Raw genomic sequence first — 19285 nt, forward strand, 5'->3', positions numbered from 1 at the left:
AAGTGATATATCAGCATGGATGTCACACCACTACCTTAAACTCAATCTTTCCAAGTCGACCTTGTAATATTTCCTCCTCCCTGATCCCCCACTCATGACTCATTAAGATCAACAGCACAACCATTGATCTTTCCCCTCATGCCAGGGTGCTAGGTGTATTCCTAGACTCAGACCTCTCCTTTGGGCCCCACATCCAATCACTGGCTAAATCCTGCTGCCTCAACCTCTGAAACATCTCCAAAATCCACCCCTTTCTGACCAATGACACCAGAAAATTTGCACTGTTGTCTATTACCATATACAGCTTAGAAGGTATCTTCCAAACATGTAGATTGAAAGGAATTTTCTTATTCTCATTTTGCCTATGAAGTTGCATTAAAAGGATGACCTTTTCAGTGTAAGTTATTTTTTTAACTTATTTTTAGCTCTCCATGCAATTTGTTTAACAATTTCTTGCCTATTAGCCTTAAAAATACCAGAATGAATACACCCATTGACTTCAATGTGATTCAGATTAAGGTTCACAATTTCTGATCTTCATGATTGGTTCAACAAATGCCCTGTAAACTGAAGCTAGACATATTCTCTTATTCCAGCTTGCCACCACAGGGAATTGGCATACCTGTGATTACCAAGCAGTAATTTTCAATCAAAACATGTCTATGGCATGTTTTGGAGAAAAAACAGAAATATACAGTAGAGCCTCTGAACACCTTTGCAGAATAGCCGGTGAAACTCTCAGTAAATGTTGAAAACCCAACGTTTGCTTTGCCTCAGGCTACAGTGCATATATATGAAATGATATATATCTTTGTATTCTTTAAGCTATGTTTCAAAACAGCTGCTATTAGCTAGTTTTGATAGGATAAAAGCCCCTTGATGAAGGTCAACATACAGAAAGAATGCAGCACAGTAAGTAACAAATATCCCTTTTCTACATTCAACAACAAGTAAACTACTTCAAGCCAAATTCTTCAGAGACATTCTAAAGAGAAAACAAAATATGTTAAATTGTCTTACTACATTACAGTCTAAAATGTAACATGTTAGGAAGTAAAATACCTGTGTAAGAAACTAGTTTTTAGATAGAAGTTAGCATAAAGTCTTTACTGCAAGTTTACTTTGTATCAGGTGATTAATGTAATACTGAACATTCATTTTTTTTCTTTAAAATAACAAACATGTTATACTTATCTGCTCTGCAATGGTTTCACACAGAGCAGCCCTAATCCTCCTTTTGTTGGATCACTCACCAGCACTTCTGGCTCCTCCCCCCTGCTGAGTGTCCCCACAGCAAGCTGCTTGCTATGGGGGCACCCGTGCATGCTCTTTATTGAACTGGCTCAGTGTGTCCATAAGACACACAAAGCATGGCTGGCCCTGCTCCCACGCCCTCCTCACTGGCTGTGATTGACAGCAGAAGGATCCAATGGCAAGACTCAGCTCTCATGCACATCACTGGATCGAGATCAGGTTCAGGCAAGAATAAGGGGGGCTGCAGGGGAAAATGCATGCAGAATGTCTTTTACCTTTATGCATAGAATGTATACAGGTAAAAAAAACCTTCTGCCTTTATGATCACTTTAAGTGGAAGCTTCATTTGCCAGCACATTAGATACATAACTGGTAACAGGTGCAGTTGCAAATAATGCATCTAATTCTGTTAATTGCCTATGCAGAGTAAAAGCCCAGTGCCCTATTAGCATCACCCGACCTGCCCTTTATGTACCTCCCCACTGTGGAAGGGCATCTATTAGGATATCATTTTTGTGTTATACTAGAGTCTTTAGGTAAGGAACACATTTTTTAACTTTTACTAATATAATTTTAAACAATGTTAAAGAAAGTCAAAGAAGCAGATGTGATAAACTGTTGACAGAATGGATTAACCATTCACTAAGCTCTAAAGCTGAACTACAGGTTGATTAAAAAACAGCAATAAGTTATTGAAACCATGTGTTGAAAAAAATATGTTTAATTTAATGAAACCAGTGTAAGTACCCGACTCAGCCAATCAAGCACTATTACATGCAAATGTGGTAAAAAAAAAAAGAGGCATACAGCAGTTAAATCAGAGGACAGAGAAAGCAGACCAATGAAGTAATTAGTATTCTGCTGCTACTTTTGTGTCCAATCACAGGTTGGGAATGGAGAGGTGACCACTGAGTGAGTGAGCTAATGAGTGAGAGGAGATTAGTCAATTCACAGAAGTCAGGACAATGTCCACACAAACTAGGTTTGCTAACTGTGGTCACTGCTGCTTTAGACTAAAGCATACTGTATATATTTTAAAAAAATGATTTTGCAAACAACCCCTGCCTATTCTAAAGTCTTGAAAATAATTTTTTTGACTAGAGATCTACTTTACAATTACAAAGTGGAGGAAACTTTCAGAATTTCCACAGTTTTATTTGTTTTCTTGGAAGCTGGCCAGTGCATTTTCACTTAATTAAACATAGTTCTGAATAATATATAATGACTTTCTAAACATTCTAATTGTCATAAAAATGTCAGCGTACCTCTGGTCAGAGTTCATGCTAGCAAGATTATTTGGACCACTCAATAACCTTGCACAGGTACAGTGTGTGTTACAGGAGATGTTATATTACTTAAAGGAAATTAAGTTGACTTTATGACTTTGGATTCAGCTCATCCTGCTGACCCAGCAATGAGATAAGTCCTATGCATTTCCACTGCTTCTCTAGTCTTTTGGCTTTTTCTTCATGCCCCTTGGGAGCCATCACCTTTTCCAGTCCTGCTGCAATTTCACCCGCCAAAGGCGTCATTCCAGTTCTTTATAAGTCTGAGGATTTGTCCACACAGAGACATGAGTCAGAGTTACATGAGCATTCAGGAGCTAGGAGGTTTCAACCAGACAGACCATGAAAAACTGACAGGATAAAGAAAAATTGCCGAACTATTACAAGGAATAAGAGTTAAAAGGCAGTAAACATTAAAGCGGGCCTGTGAAAACTGCTGTACCGTAATATGTATTAAATGGTTGGTAAATATTAGATCAGACCTATAGTCTAAAAACCATTTCTATGTAATTAGATATAAAAAATATTTTACGTCAAGGTTTGAAAAAAAGGTGAATAAAACAGCTAGAAAAAAATTGTTTTTCAAATCTAGTAAATAATTAAATATAATCAAGAATATATACATACACACACAGACAGGTGCTTGTTGGCTGGCAGGATTGTTGCAGTATAGGTCACCTAGGTTTCTCACATACACATGCTAAGGGGCTCCAGAGTTTAAGACTGATGTGGAGAAAACAAACTTTTTGTTTTCTCAGACTCTTAACAAGTCCTGTTTTGGACCTGGAGCCCAGAGGCTTTGCGGAGTTTTGGGTGGGATAAGGCCTCCATTCCTTGGTCCACATCTTACCTGGTAGCCAGACCTCATTATTAGTCTCAGCTGTTTAAAGGCCTTTATTTATGGCAGATGTTTTGTTTGTTTTATGCTATGGACTTGCTGTATAACATCCCTCTGCAATGAAAGGGTTTTTGTTTGTCATGTTCCTTAATGAAAGTACAGGGTAATCCTGCTTGGTTTGTTCCTGGATGTCTCTGTCTAGTGAATCATTTATTGTCAAATATTAAATGAGCATGCCCCCCTTACCGTATTTTGCCAGACCCAAGCTCCTCCCTAGTATTAACTATCAATTGATAAAAAAAGTGTAGGGTTTAAGTGATCCCTTTTATTGGCTAACAAAATATATGCAAGTTTACTTCATTCCTTTCCTCAACCATTATACAATTTATTATTTTATTAATACTTTTTATTAAAATAGAATTGATGCTTCCATGATATTTTGTCTACATAAAAAATTCTTTCCAACAGGAATATTGCCTGTTCATTTGTTGAATGTTTCCGTGAATTTGAAAATTTAGATGGGCCCAGGTTTCTTGTTCTATTTCAATGGCACAGAAAGCCTTGCTCCACAAACAGTGTTTTGTACATTTTCAAAATCCTTAGTAGGGAAGAGCAAATCTGCCTGGGTTTCATTTGCCAAAGATCCAGTAAACCATGTTTAAAAATTTAGGGAACGCAAACTTAGCTGCAAATTCCATTAAAGTCCATGGGGGGGGGGGGGTTAGGGGCTTTTGTTAGTAAGCCATTTTTTTTGGACTAACAGGTTAACTACTGTTAAGAAAAGGCATGGGAAGCTGGCAACTGCAATTGGGCACATGTACCAATGCAAAAATAATTAAAAAATTGTACTATACAACAGGGAGAGGGTCTTTTTACATGGCTTCAAGGGTAACATTAAAAAATCACAAATCCTTTAACCCTTTTACTTCTAGGCCCTGCGTTCCACTTTTAAACTCGGGTGGCCAGACCATTTTTGCAATTTTCAATTTTTTTTTCTTTTTTCCTTACAGCTTTCAGAGTTTGCAACAGATATTTAAGTTGTACCTTTTTGTGAAATAGTGAAAATCAAAAAGGTATGCAAAACTGTAAATAAGTAAAATTGCTTTAGAAATATGAAGACTATCATTTTTTACTTACAGCCTTCCTAGTTTGTGAAAGACTCCCAGACCATACATTTTCTATGTTTTGCAGTGCTCTTTGCATGCACATTTTGCCAAGTTTTTGCTGCATATTGTTCAATTTTTTGTTTGTTTGTTTTTTTGCTAAAGGGGAAATGTTTTGATTGGTGGGTAGAATAAAAACACAAAACGGGGTCAAAAATGCACTCTATGCATTTCAGCAGCATCTCCAATGAACTTTGAAACTGCTTTTTGCATTTAAAAAAGTCCCTGACCCTTTCCAAAAATGCATCAGATCAAAAAAGCATAGATGTGAACGTGTCCCATAGGAAACCATGTTAAATGGACTGCAGTGCGGTTCTGCAAAAAGCGCTAAAAAACACATTGGTGTGACCCAAGACCAGCAGAATAAAAAAGAAGGTGCTGCTGATTTTTTAGGTCCTGCAATAGCTGCACAAATGTTTATCAGAACAATATTTTTGTTAAAAATACACTAACATCATTATTAGCTGACACAAAGACAGCAAAACGTACTAAATGCCTGCTAAAATGTCTAAAACTGAACTGAGTTAAATGAAAAGTTTACTTTCCCATGAAAAATAATAAATGCACATTTTTGTGTATGTAAAAAAATGTGCATTTATTAGTTATTGTGTTAAGAGAATGTAAAGCATTGCACCAGCAATCAACAGATTGCTGATGCCATGCAGGTCTCCTGCACACGGTCAGTGTATCTGCTTGAACATACATCCCGTATGGGCAAGCCAATACTTGCTGGCAAGAAGACTCAATGAACTACCACAGTGCTCGCAGTGCCATGGTAGTTAATTGAGGACTACAAGCCGACAGCCACTAGGGATGTCGGGACTTGTAGTTCATTGAGGACTACAAGCCAACAGCCACTAAGGATGTCAGGACTTGTACTCCATTCATTCACAGAGGACTGTGAGCAAATGACCTGGATGGGAGACAGAGAAGACCGTCACTATGCGCCTTTAGCAGAGAGGGAAATGCAGTCAACTTAAGTAATATTGACTGGGCCAGCTGGAAAAGGTTCTGTGCTGCCGTATGCCATACGTCCATGGTAGCTAAAGGGTTAGATATCATGGGGGATTCCCTAAAGCTGTACATGGTGTTATGGAACAATACAATTTTTATGTACAGTCTCAGCATTAACGTATACTGGCAGGGCATATTAGTTTGCAGTTTGAAAAAAAAATACTTTTTTCAGGTAGATTTAGATGTGGACAAAAAAGTGGGAACCACCGCAACATAACTGGCCTTTGCAGCAAGGTGCACATGGAAGGGCAGTGCACATCACAAACACTTACCAGTCAAAGTTCCCAACACTCTTACCTGCCAGATTGAAAAACAACCAAAGTGGCTCTGTCTAATGGTTTGCGTTACAAACACATGGTTTTGTTTGCATACATTTGCAAATATATGCGTAAGCCGCAGTGCCCACATCTAGGAAGCACTGTATATACTGTGTTCCTAACTACATTTATAGAGTCTTCATAGTAGGAGCACATGTAAAGAATGGATAGATTAAGGGCAGGTCCACCCCTCCTTAAACGCACAGGGACGCACGTGATGCCCAGCAAGAGCAGAATGGCATCAAGGGCATCCCATGTGTCCCTGCACCCAGTTCATCCAACCGTACAAAAAAGTGGCAACCACCCCAACCTATAACTGGCCTTTGCAGCAAGGTGCACAAGGAAAGGCAATGCACAGGACAAACAAAGGATTTTCCCAGCAAACTTACCAGCCAGCCTGCAAAACAACCAAAGTGGATTTGTCTAACAGTTTGCATTAAAAACAGAGTTTTAGAAGTGACATATGATTCTTAATCAAGCTGAACTGCCCTGCTTTGATTAGCTGATAGAAAAGGGCCAGTATCTTAGCGAGACTGTTTCTGTTCTTGTTGATGCAATGATGCAGTGTCCTGCTGCTGACCAATTTCTGTCAAACTCTCACTAAGAGTTAGAGACTGTAATGATTCAGCAGTGTGAAATTGGTCAGCAAGACATTTGGATGAAAAGTAGAAGCAGATGTTTTTGCTAACCAAGATGACATAACAGTGTAAAATTGTCCAGCAACAAGACAATGTTATACTTTTAATATTTTTATTATTTTTTAAACAAAGAATGTAATACTCCAAAAGTGTAACACAAAGTTGGATTATGGAATGTGAGATACAGAATTATGCAAGGGTCAAATCCATAGATAAATTTGAAACACACTGTAAGGGAATTCCTGTGAGACGGCTGGCAAATAGAAATGCGCACAGACATATCCGGAGAATAGTGACCAGACGTGCGCATGCGCACAGGAATGCGTGATCGCGCACACGCATGGCAAATCTTGGCACCAGATGAACTATTTAAAGGGTGCATCTGTCTGTGCTTAGTGCTGACTGGTCTTCAGCTGTCCCCTGTGTCCTGCTGTGTTCCTGTGTGATTCCCTTGTTGCTGTCCCGGCTTGTTCCTGACCTGACTCTTGATTCCTCTCCTGCTTGATACTCTTTCCTGACTCTGGCTCTGTTCCTGACTTTGGCTTGCTTATGATTTGGTACCTTGCTGTCCACCCGTTAATGACCCTGGCTATTCCTATGATGTTGCTCCTGTCTCCGATCCCAGCTTCCTGCCTTGCTCAGGTGCACACCAGGCGGTCTACCATACCAGCTCTGCACATTGCTACTGTTCCTGAATCGGTGGTTCACCAGTCTATTAAGGACTCCAGCTGCAAGCACTTCAGGCAACACCTGCTGGCACTCTTGTCCCCCTGGTCCCTAGACACCCTCTGTTCCACTTCCAGCGGGGTCTGGGATAGTGACACAAGTGAGGCCGACCTCGTCATTTCAGTCTCCTATGAGGTACGTGACACACACAGATCCATAGCTCTGCTTAAAACCAGCTTCTCTTATATATGGACACCTTGGGTGCTGGCCATTGTAATGTGTCTACACTCTCCATTAAAAACATGAACAATTGTCAGACATGCTCCAATTACTTGCTCTCGCAGTATTTTTTAATAATCAATGAACTGACTGTGTATAGTAATCCATCCAAAAACTAACCTTCCTTGGTGCCTTTCACCACTCCTGTCTTGTTCAGAAGATTAGGTGAATCCAAATAGACGGAGGAATGGGAGAAAAGTCTGCAGCAGCCAGAGCATTGCATTAAAAATTCAGTGAATCATATTTCTTGGGCTCTGCTGTCCCACGTGGACTGGCATGGCCAGTGTCAAGGGGTAGAGGGCAGAGAGACCAGCGAAGGTCTGTTCAATGATCTACACTAGCTAGTAAGAACCTAAAAGGACTTTATCACTTCTGGTTTCAGGTGTCACTTTACTCAGCCACTGTGGCCATGTGGCATGATCTGTGCTTCATTAGCTTTGATGGAGGGCAGAGCAATAAAATTGACAGGAATAAGATTAAGTGGGAAAAAAAGTTTAAAAAATTAAAATTACACCCAAGCACTTCTCACACCCACATATATGCACATACAAATGTAAACAAACACAATAGTCTACCTACAGAAAAAAGTGTTGATGACGAAGTGAGAGCAATAATTTTAGGGCCATTATTTACAGTTACCTCTAAACTGATGAGCTGTAAAGGCTTTTAAAGTGTCACCAATGGAAAAGTTTGTGTAGCAAAATTTTGGCGATTTCGAGGTTTGAGATGTTTGGTATTTATTTACTAGGCTCAACCTCTTCTTTTACATTTTAGCAAAACATTTGGTAATATATTCTGTTTGTGAGCACTAAAATAAATGTAACCACTTCAAAACAGACTGTTTCAAACCCTTCTAGCCCATGACATTTTTCAGCTGCTCTATTAAGGCTCATTCACGCATGAGGTTGGGGGGCAGTAAAAAATTAAAATGGGTAGATTAGGAGGCTGTTAGTATTCAGGTATCCGCTTACTACTTTACAAAACTGCATTTGTTTATTACAATATTGAATATATGTGCATATTGAGTTCAAAGATTAATCAAAAAGCAATAAATAAAAAACAATATCCATCACCTCACCCTAGACAACGTTGTCTGCCTCCCTTTAAAAATAAAATAAAACATGATGTTAAGGTATGCCCATATAGTCAAGAGTATGAATAGCCATACAGCAACACATGCTGGTCATCTGTCAGGCCACTACTTGGAGCACTATGGGCTAGCCCCCCTTAGATTGTCAAAGATGGGAGTAATACAAAGTGTTGGAGAATGGTGGACAGTCGTATGGCTGTGTAAGTGCAGCTTGCACCAGGTGGGTGCCATGCTGTGTAGAGTCCAGACACTTACGTCCTCAACTATGATGAATTAAATCTTCAGTAAGATCATATGTTGTTACAAGTCCCGTGACTTATATTATGATTAGTTTTTTTTACATACTCTCAACAGAGCAGTGAAATGTCAACATAATGACACTGTACTGCTATAAGTGGGTTATTGTTTGTTTTGATTTTTTTACACTGTGATTGTTTACACAGTCATGATCATTGTGCATGTAATCAGTAACACTGTTCAAAGGCTTTAATTATTTCAGAGTTTTTTTGCTACTGTGCTTGCTGTGATTGGTCATAGCAATCACTTGGTACAGTAGTAATAAAAGGCTTTATGAATGAAAGCCATTATTTGCTACTACTACTTACTGTGATCACTGTGCTTGGTTACAGTGAACACATGATACAGTGTCAATTTCAGTGACCCTGTATCCCAATCTATGATCCTCTGTGTGATTACAGGTTGCACCTCTGCATGCCCAAGGGCACATGTGAGCAACCATAATGGGAGGACCTATGGGTACATCCTCCCAGAATGGTGCTTTTCCTGCCTAAGTGTATATGCATAGTGACTGGGCAGGAAGTGATTAAGTATCTTTTTTTAATGAAAATATGGACTTCATATACTGTTGCCGCCATTTTATTCTACATTGTCTCTGCTTTTAAAACATATATAATAGTTGGTGTTGTTAACTAATCTTGGGGCCTAAAATGTGAAAAAATGTAAACTTGGATCTGGTAAAGAAAGGGATAATGGTGTTATTTTGACAGAACCTTATAAACCCATGTCATTTGTCTAAAGTACAGCATCAGGTTTTCTGTAAATGAGTTATTAGACCATGTATGAAAATTATCCCACTAACCCCTTAATTAAAGAGATTTATTGGGGTGAACCTGGCTCCCATAGCTGTACTGCATTATTATTTATTAATAAATTAAAATAGTTTTCAGTAAAAACATATTCAATACCTTCTAGTAGGAATCCTAGCTGTTTGGAATTAAATTCAATGCTTCTATCAGAAAAGAAAGTCTAAAGAAATTTGAATTCCGAGACAGAGGTCCTGTTATCTTTTAAGTGGGGAGAATGTGCATTTGTATGGATTTTATGCCACCTGTGTTTCTCCAAAATTACGCAACTCAGCAACAAATGATCAGATTTAGATTAGTGTCTGTGACCAGGCAGAGAACTGACCAATTAAATATAACCCACACTGTATCAACTAGCTTGAGCAGAGGTCTAGGCCTCTGCTCAGCTACATCTGGCCTTACTTGACCTGCTACTGCCCCATCATACATAACTAGCATTCTAGTCATATTTCAACATGTTACTGTAATAGAGATATCACCATAAAACATGGCTACACTGATATACACAGCTCAAAAAAAATTAAGGGAACAATTAAGAGATCATTTTGTAGGACTCTGGCAGTGCTCATCCTGATCCTTCTTGCACAAAGGAGCAGATACAAGTCCTACTGATAGGTTAAGGACCTTCTACGGCCCTGTCCAGCTCTCCTAGAGTAACTGCCTGTCTCCTGGAATCTCCTCCATGCTCTTGAGACTGTGCTGGGAGACACAGCAAACCTGGCAATGGCACGTATTTATGTGCCATCCAGGAGGAGTTGGACTGCCTGTGCAAACTCTGTAGGGTCCAGGTATCATCTCATGCTGCCAGTAGTGACACTGACCCTAGCCAAATGCAAAACTAGTGGAAAACAGTCAGAAAAGATGAGTAGGGAAAAAAATGTCAGTGGCCTCCACCTGTAAAACCATTCCTGTTTTGGGGCCCCTCTGCTACTTAACTGACCAGATCAATATCCCAGGAATTTAATTGACTTTTGCTATACTGTGATTAAAAAGTGTTACTCTAATTATTTTGAGCAGTGGATAAGGGGATAATAATCATTTGATATCAAACTATAATGTACAGTAGGAAAATTAATGGCATTACATGTCTTAAACTTAAATTTCTATCATGGTTGGTCTTTATAAAATCTTAATTTCATTAAGTTCAATAATATGATGTTTGTCAGACTGTAAAACCTTGTCTTCTGAAAATTTTGTCAGCATTCCCCTCATTCCCTTTGATTGGCTATTTAATTTTTTGCAATGCCCCCTACTCTTCAGGGACCAAAAAGATGGCTTCATGTACAGCTTGTTAGAGCTCATTTTCCACCAAAATTAACAAGCATTGCTAAGGGTCAGTCGTGAGAGTTGGTAACCTTAATACACCAGATTAGATTTACTCTGTTGCAGATTGGACTGTGCCAGAAGACCAGGTTAAGTATTTTTCACTTTTAATCTTGTTTTGTTTATTGTTGCTATTATCTGTTTTGTAATATCTTTTCTTTAGATATTGCCTTGCACCATTTTTCTTTCATTAAAATAATATTTAATAATTGCTAAGGTTATTCTCTAAAGGTTCTAAATCGGAAATCCAATCAGAAATGAAATAATCCTTGACTCTTTGAAGAAAGCTACCACATTTTAAATGTTGTTACCTACCTGTCTGGCATGACAGTGAATATCACAGACATTTCCTGAAGGCCAGAATTTCTACAGCAGATTCTGTGAATGGTATTTGTGTGTGTAAAGGGTTAACTGACTCCAGGGACAATTGACAAACAGTCTGCTAGCACACAGATTGTTGTCTCACAAGCTGGAAAATCTGCATTCAAAATGTCATATTGTTTCATGTACCTAAGATACCCTGGGGGGTTCTCTACATTTAACATTAATGTGTCTCACCAATAACCATTTCCTTTTTCTAAATGCTCTTTAAAAGTACGTCACCCTGTCATACATGGCAAAGTGACAATGTGTGAGAATCCTAGCCCCTGACCAATTTATACCCATCAATCCAATGCTCCCCTGTTGTTCCTTCTTCTATGGCTATCACAGAAAACTTTCCAGTGTTTACAGGAATGTGGGAGCATGTGACCTTTTCCAATAATGAAGTGTGCAAGCCTATGGCCAACTGCTAGACCCAAGCACTGTCACATGATGAAGTGGTAATCGTCAGATGAAGAATATTTCGTAAGAAAGCAGCTGGGAAGCACTGGAGAGAAGAGAGGGAAAGTGGTCAGTATGTGGGCTTTATACAGACATGATCACTTTAGTGCCCGGTTATACCGGTGCAATTTCAGGTGAGATTTGGGAATTGAAATCGCACCTGAAATCACATGTAATGAATGTGAATGTCATTGTCTTAACATTTCGATTTGCTGCAGCGTGATTTCTAAAGTGGTTCTTGCATTGCTTTTTCTGCAGTTTTGTTGTGATTTCACATACATAGAATATGATGGAAATCGCACTTCAAATTGCAAGAAATCATTGAAAATCTTCACAAGTAGCAATAAAGTCTTCAGAAATCGCAATGAAATTGCATACAAATTCTGCAATTTTAAATTGCAGCGGTGTGACCGGCGACTTACACAAAACCTGTCACTCTGCCCTAAATGGGCAAGGTGGCATGACATTAGATTTATATTTTATATTTCATCTTTTCTATATCACTATTGAAAAGTTATGTTCAATGACTTTCTTGTGATATTATTAAAACGTCCTACAAAAACAATACATCTATCAGTCATTTGTTACACTGAAAGAAACATGTTGAAATTAGATCAATTATTATCAGTTAAAACACAAGAGAGTCCCAGCCTTATGTTGCTGCAGGTGGGGCACCCAATATGTAAATCAACATAACAAAATATTCTGTAAAGCCAAGCTGGAAAACACAATCAAAACAAAGAATATTGTAAATGATATTGCACGATATTATACAACACAAGACTGATATCCTTTAACCTCCCTGGCGGTATGATTATTTCAGATTTTTGGTGCTGAAAGCAGTACCATTTTTTTGCATGGAAATATGTATTTTTTTTATTGTAGGCTGTAATTTTTAGGAAAAACTCACTGAAATCTGTCCGAACAAGAGTCTAGTAAACATCCCGGGTATGATAAAATTTGAAACACAAAATCATAAATTATAATTTAATAAATAATCATAAAAATAATATAAAAATAATAAAAAATTTAATTCAATAATATAATCAAACCAAAAACACTGAAATGTGAAATATAGCGCCAAGTTCGCACATTGCTGAGCTCAGTCGCAAAATCGTTTTCAGTTTCTGATGACGAATTTCCCCCACGAATCATTATCACTCAATTCTGCAAGTGGTTCTGATTTACTATCGCTGTTCTCTAGCTGATCTAAACCGCTTTTGACCTAAAGGGACACTTTTTGGACGCCATGGACATTTCTCAGTTTCCAGGCAGAAAGAACAGACAAAATGCAGGCAGGGCGCAGGACAAAGCACTAGGGACAATATGTATGTGAAATAGGTTGAAACAGCAATGTTTTACTGTGTAAAATGAAAAAAAAAAAAAATGACATTTTTTAAAATTTTTAAATTTCCCGCCGCCGGCGGCGCCCGTACGTCCCGACGTCACAGGGACAGGACACAGAAGCCGGATGCCGGCATCGGCCGGAGGAGATGGCCGGGGACGCTGCAGGGGACACATCGTGGGAGCGCAGGGTAAGGTAAGTGAAGAACACATGCCGGAGCAGTGCCGCAGGGTAAGCCCGAGTGTAGCTCGGGGTTACCGCTTTTGGTACTGAAATGTTACCCCGAGCTACACTCGGGAATACCGCCAGGGAGGTTAACCGCTTCCCGACCGCTCTGTGCAAAATCACATAATATACAGTCAGGTCCATAAATATTGGGACATCGACACAATTCTAACATTTTTAGCTCTATACACCACCACAATGGATTTGAAATGAAACAAACAAGATGTGCTTTAACTGCAGACTGTCAGCTTTAATTTCAGGGTATTTACATCCAAATCAGGTGAACGGTGTAGGAATTACAACAGTTTGCATATGTGCCTCCCATTTGTTAAGGGACCAAAAGTAATGGGACAATTGGCTTCTCAGCTGTTCCATGGCCAGGTGTGTGTTATTCCCTCATTATCCCAATTACAATGAGCAGATAAAAGGTCCAGAGTTCATTTCAAGTGTGCTATTTGCATTTGGAATCTGTTGCTGTCAACTCTCAAGATGAGATCCAAAGAGCTGTCACTATCAGTGAAGCAAGCCATCATTAGGCTGAAAAAACAAAACAAACCCATCAGAGAGATAGCAAAAACATTAGGCGTGGCCAAAACAACTGTTTGGAACATTCTTAATAAGAAGGAATGCAGCGGTGAGCTCAGCAACACCAAAAGACCCGGAAGACCACGGAGAACAACTATGGTGCATGACCGAAGAATTCTTTCCCTGGTGAAGAAAACACCCTTCACAACAGTTGGCCAGATCAAGAACACTCTCCAGGAGGTAGGTGTATGTGCGTCAAAGTCAACAATCAAGAGAAGACTTCACCAGAGTGAATACAGAGGGTTCACCACAAGATGTAAACCATTGGTGAGCCTCAAAAACAGGAAGGCCAGATTAGAGTTTGCCAAACGAAATCTAAAAAAGCCTTCACAGTTCTGGAACAATATCCTATGGATAGATGAGACCAAGATCAACTTGTACCAGAGTGATGGGAAGAGAAGAGTGTGGAGAAGGAAAGGAACTGCTCATGATCCTAAGCATACCACCTCATCAGTGAAGCATGGTGGTGGTATTGTCATGGCGTAGGCATGTATGGCTGCCAATGGAACTGGTTCTCTTGTATTTATTGATGATGTGACTGCTGACAAAAGCAGCAGGATGAATTCTGAAGTGTTTCAGGCAATATTATCTGCTCATATTCAGCCAAATGCTTCACAACTCATTGGACGCCGCTTCATAGTGCAGATGGACAATGACCCAAAGCATACTGCAAAAGCAACCAAAGAGTTTTTTAAGGGAAAGAAGTGGAATGTTATGCAATGGCCAAGTCAATCACCTGACCTGAATCCGATTGAGCATGCATTTCGCTTGCTGAAGACAACTGAAGGGAAAATGCCCCAAGAACAAGCAGGAACTGAAGACAGTTGCAGTAGAGGCCTGGCAGAGCATCACCAGGGATGAAACCCAGCGTCTGGTGATGTCTATGCGTTCCAGACTTCAGGCTGTAATTGACTGCAATGGATTTGCAACCAAGTATTAAAAAGTGAAAGTTTGATTTATGATTATTATTCTGTCCCTTTACTTTTGGTCCCTTAACAAGTGGGAGGCACATATGCAAATTGTTGTAATTCCTACACCGTTCACCTGATTTGGATGTAAATACCCTGTTTCATTTCAAATCCATTGTGGTGGTATATAGAGCCAAAAATGTTAGAATTGTGTCAATGTCCCAATATTTATGGACCTGACTGTATATATACGTGATTTTGTATTTCCGAGGAGGGGGTGCCACTGGCGGCTACAGCTGTCAATCACGGGGTCCCGGCCTGAGATTCACTGCTGGCACCTGGCGATCACCGAGGAACACTGACAGGAGAGAGGTCTGTATGTAAATACAGATCTCTCCCCTGTCAGCTCCAGCACGCTTACACAGCAGCATGCTTACACAGTAAAACACACACAGCACATAATGTGAAACACACACAGCACACAGTTAACCCTTTCATAACCTCAGAAGTTAACCCCTTCCTGCCCAGAGTCATTAGTACAGTTTCAGTTTTTTTTATTAGCACTGATCACTGTATTAGTGTCACTGGGGATATCAGTGGTAGTTAGTCAGTTCCCGCCCCAGTGTCAGAATGCCTGCCGCAGTCCCGCTATAAGTCGCTGATTGCTGCCATTACTAGTATATTAAAAAAAATTCTAGTATATATACCACCATTTGTAGACGCTATAACTTTTACATAAACCAATTAATTTACACGTACTGGGATTTTTTTTTAGCAAAGATATGTAGCAGAAAACATTTTGGTTTAAATGTTTAAATGTATGCCGAAATTTGATTTTTTACATTTTTTTACTGGATATGTTTTATAGCAAAAAGTCAATAATATTGAGGGGGGGGTTCAAAATTGTCGATCTTTTTTTTGTTTATAGCGCAAAAAATAAAAACCGCAGAGGTGTTCAAATACCACCAAAAGAATGCTTCATTTGTGGAGAAAAAAGGACATAAATCTCATTTGGGTGCAGTGTTGCATGACCGTGCAATTGTCAGTCAAAGTAACGCAACGCAGTATCGCAAAAAAAAAGGCCTGGTCGGGAAGGGGAGGTAAATCCTCTGGAGGGCAAGTGGTTAATGTTGCGGTGTACTAAGGAATATTTTTAGATGATGGATTAGAATACGTACGCTCTCACATACTATCCTAATAAATAGTACAATAAAACTGTTTCGATCTTCAAAGACTTTGCAACGCCATGTATACGGTAACTATGTTGTAATGTATTTTGATTTGGGTTTGTATTGCATTTTGCTTAAATCAGTACCTAGTCAAAATGCAAGCACTCACAATCTTTCTGTAAACAACCAATTTTTAAAATCAGACATTCAAAACCACCAAGGCTAGACATTTTAAATAGTCATACCAGTCAATTAAGTTTCATAATCATTTAGCCTGGATCACAAAACAGGAAGTTTGGTGATAGGATCCAAAAATTACAGCAATTTAAGGTCTTGACACAATGAGGTCAGTTCTAAGTCCCCATTCACTAGGTAAATCTATATTTCCTGCAAGGCAAAATGCTGAGTAATTGGTTTGTTTTGCTTTTAGTAAATACATAAATAATTGTTACATATTTACACCATAAATGGCCTAAACACTAACAGCTGAAAATCAAATCTGGAAATAGACAAGCAATAACATAAACCATACATCGGTGGATTGTGTCAGAAGGTTGCTAATTAAAAAACAAAAAGTATACATTTTTAACATGTTATAACTTTCATCTTATTTGGCCTTTTTTTTTTTTAATCAGACATCTCAACGCTCAATCAAATTTTCCCATTATCTGTACCTTTTTAACTGTTGCAACTGGTGCTTTTATAATTGTTGCATGGGATAGACAGCTATAGCAATAACCTTTATTTACTAAAGAAGTAGTACATGTTTACATTCTCGGTGCATGCGCTACTCCATTTATAGTAGTGCAGTGCTAAGTAGCAACAAATGGCCTGGTCATTAGGGGGGTAAAACCGGAGCTCAAATGGTTAAACATGAATAAACCCAATATAAACCCAATATTTCATATTCCTGATGTGTGCTTGTTGTATCACACACTTGTATGAAATAAAATCCTGTTCTATTTGTATTGCTTCCTTTGTGTGAAATCCTTGGTTTTCCTGCCAATCCCTCTGCTTTCCTATTAAAAACTGACCACACTAGGCATGATAGAACAGCATGGTCAGTTGTCTGGCTCTGCTGGGAACTCCGCCTGCTCTCCTTCAATGATCAGACTTGTACTTACATACCCCTCCCCCTACACATCCATTCACTAGGAAGATCAGTGTACTGCTGTTTCTCCTTCACTTGATCTCTGAGCTCCTTATGCAGCTGAGAACAGAGGGAATGTGATCACTTATAAAAAAGGGGAAAATAGTTGTTTATAATGTTTATTTAAAATCTATACGCAAATGTTTAATTTCTATTTTAACCCCTTCACGCCTAAGAATAAAACAAATTGAAATGCCTAAGCACAATTTTGCAGCGTTGACATGTGTTAGTAAAACCGTACATATCATCACAACTACTTTGTACATCCAGGTGAATTATACCTTGATTTTTAGGACAAATTGGGCTTTCATTTGGTGGTAAATGGTAATGGATATCTCCTGATTTTTTTTAATAAAAAAGATAAACTGGCCCAAAATAGTAAAAAAAAAAAAATTTTTTCTATTTAGCTGTGCGTCTCTTGTTACTACTGTAACCCACCACCAAAGAACGATCACAGCAATACCATATGTGTGTATGTTATTTGTTGTTTGTACCCGTAGTACAGCCCGGAAACAATAGTGCGCATTTTGTTTTTGTCTTTTTTTTTTATACCTAAAACACACTGACACCAATTTTTTTTTAAACTCTGACCTTTGACCCTGACCTTTCACCTTGACCCTGACCCAAACAACCCGGCACTGAACTAGATCAAACCTTGATCTAGGTATTTTTTCTTAATTTTTTAATATTTATTTATCTTTTTTTTTTTTACAAAAATTTTTTCCCTCTATGCCAGGAGTTAGGCTACGTTCACACTAGCGTTGTGTGCAGGTGGCAGAGAGGCGTTTGGGAAGCGTTTTTACCACTTCCCAAACGCCTCTGCCAATTCTGCACATTACAGCACATGGTGCTGTTCTAACGGGAGTGTTTGCGTCGTGTCGCGTTGCATCAAAACGGATGCCTCTGGTCGAGTCAGGAGGCATTGAAGCCTCCTATTCTAATCTATGGTTTGCGACGCGGTTGCGGGGCGTTTGCGGAACGGTAACACAATTCAAACTGCATTCTAGGTGTTTGTGGGGCAATTTTAACGCTCGGCAAACACCTAGCAACCTCCGCTAAACCGCGCATGAGGCGTTTGCGAAGCGTTTGCCTAGCGTTAAAAACACTCCGCAAACACTATAGGGGCATTTGGCAAGCATTGGTAAAACAGCCAAGTGTGAACGAGCCCTTAGAGAGATACAATGCATCTCTCTCCTCCATTCATAGAGAGAAAAAAAAAAACAAGGGGGCCGGGCTGTACAGTGACTGATCGCTGTGATAGCCAATCAGAGGCTATCACAGCGGTCATGTGACCCGGAATCGTGAGTCGAGGGTCCTGATTGTTAGAACAGGACCCGGTGCTCTCAGTGACACCGTGGTCTTTGTGCTGGGAGCGCGCTGTCAGCGCACACCCAGCAGAAAGACAGGTACGCAAATATGCAGCCCCACGGAAAAAAGCCCAGTTCTGTGAGGCCGCATATTTGTGTTACGTTGGTGTCAAAGCGTTAAACTGAATGGTTTGTTTTATAAGGTGAGGGTTCACAAATACTTAACGCTGTACTGCCTCATATATCCATACAGTCAGTGTGACTGTTTTGTGCTGGGAGCATGCTGACTTAGTTCAGCAATGTGACTGCGCAGTCAATGGCAGCTCCTGTTCATTGTATATAATTCAGAGCTGGTAAGAAAAGCTTGGATCACATGATCAGTGTGACATCCAACCATAGTGATCACGAGAAGCCCACAAAGCTCCTCTGACATTAAGATGGATGTAAGAGATTACATTAAAGGTACATAAACTCAGCCACTAAAATAATAAGTATAATAAGCATTAACATGCTTAATACAATAAGTGATAAGCAATAACATGTGAATGTCATAAAATTCAAAACGTTGCAACTTTCACTAAAATAATACCTGAATTTCCTGCTATAAAGGTCTTTGTTCAGGCACTTCCTGTTTTAGGATGACAACTCTTTTTCTCTTTCTCCTAGTTGTGCTCCTGCATTGTCACCCTGTCACATAGGCTTTCCATGGAGAAGCCAAAAAAAAAAAGCCAAAAAAGGAAATACACTCACATTACTGTTGCTTGTATCCAGGTCATAACAGTGAGCTGGGTGTACAGCATGAC

The sequence above is a fragment of the Staurois parvus genome, unplaced genomic scaffold (assembly GCF_062004578.1).
Source record: "Staurois parvus isolate SC_StPar_1 unplaced genomic scaffold, SC_StPar_1.0 ptg000701l, whole genome shotgun sequence".
Lineage (NCBI taxonomy): Eukaryota > Metazoa > Chordata > Amphibia > Anura > Ranidae > Staurois > Staurois parvus.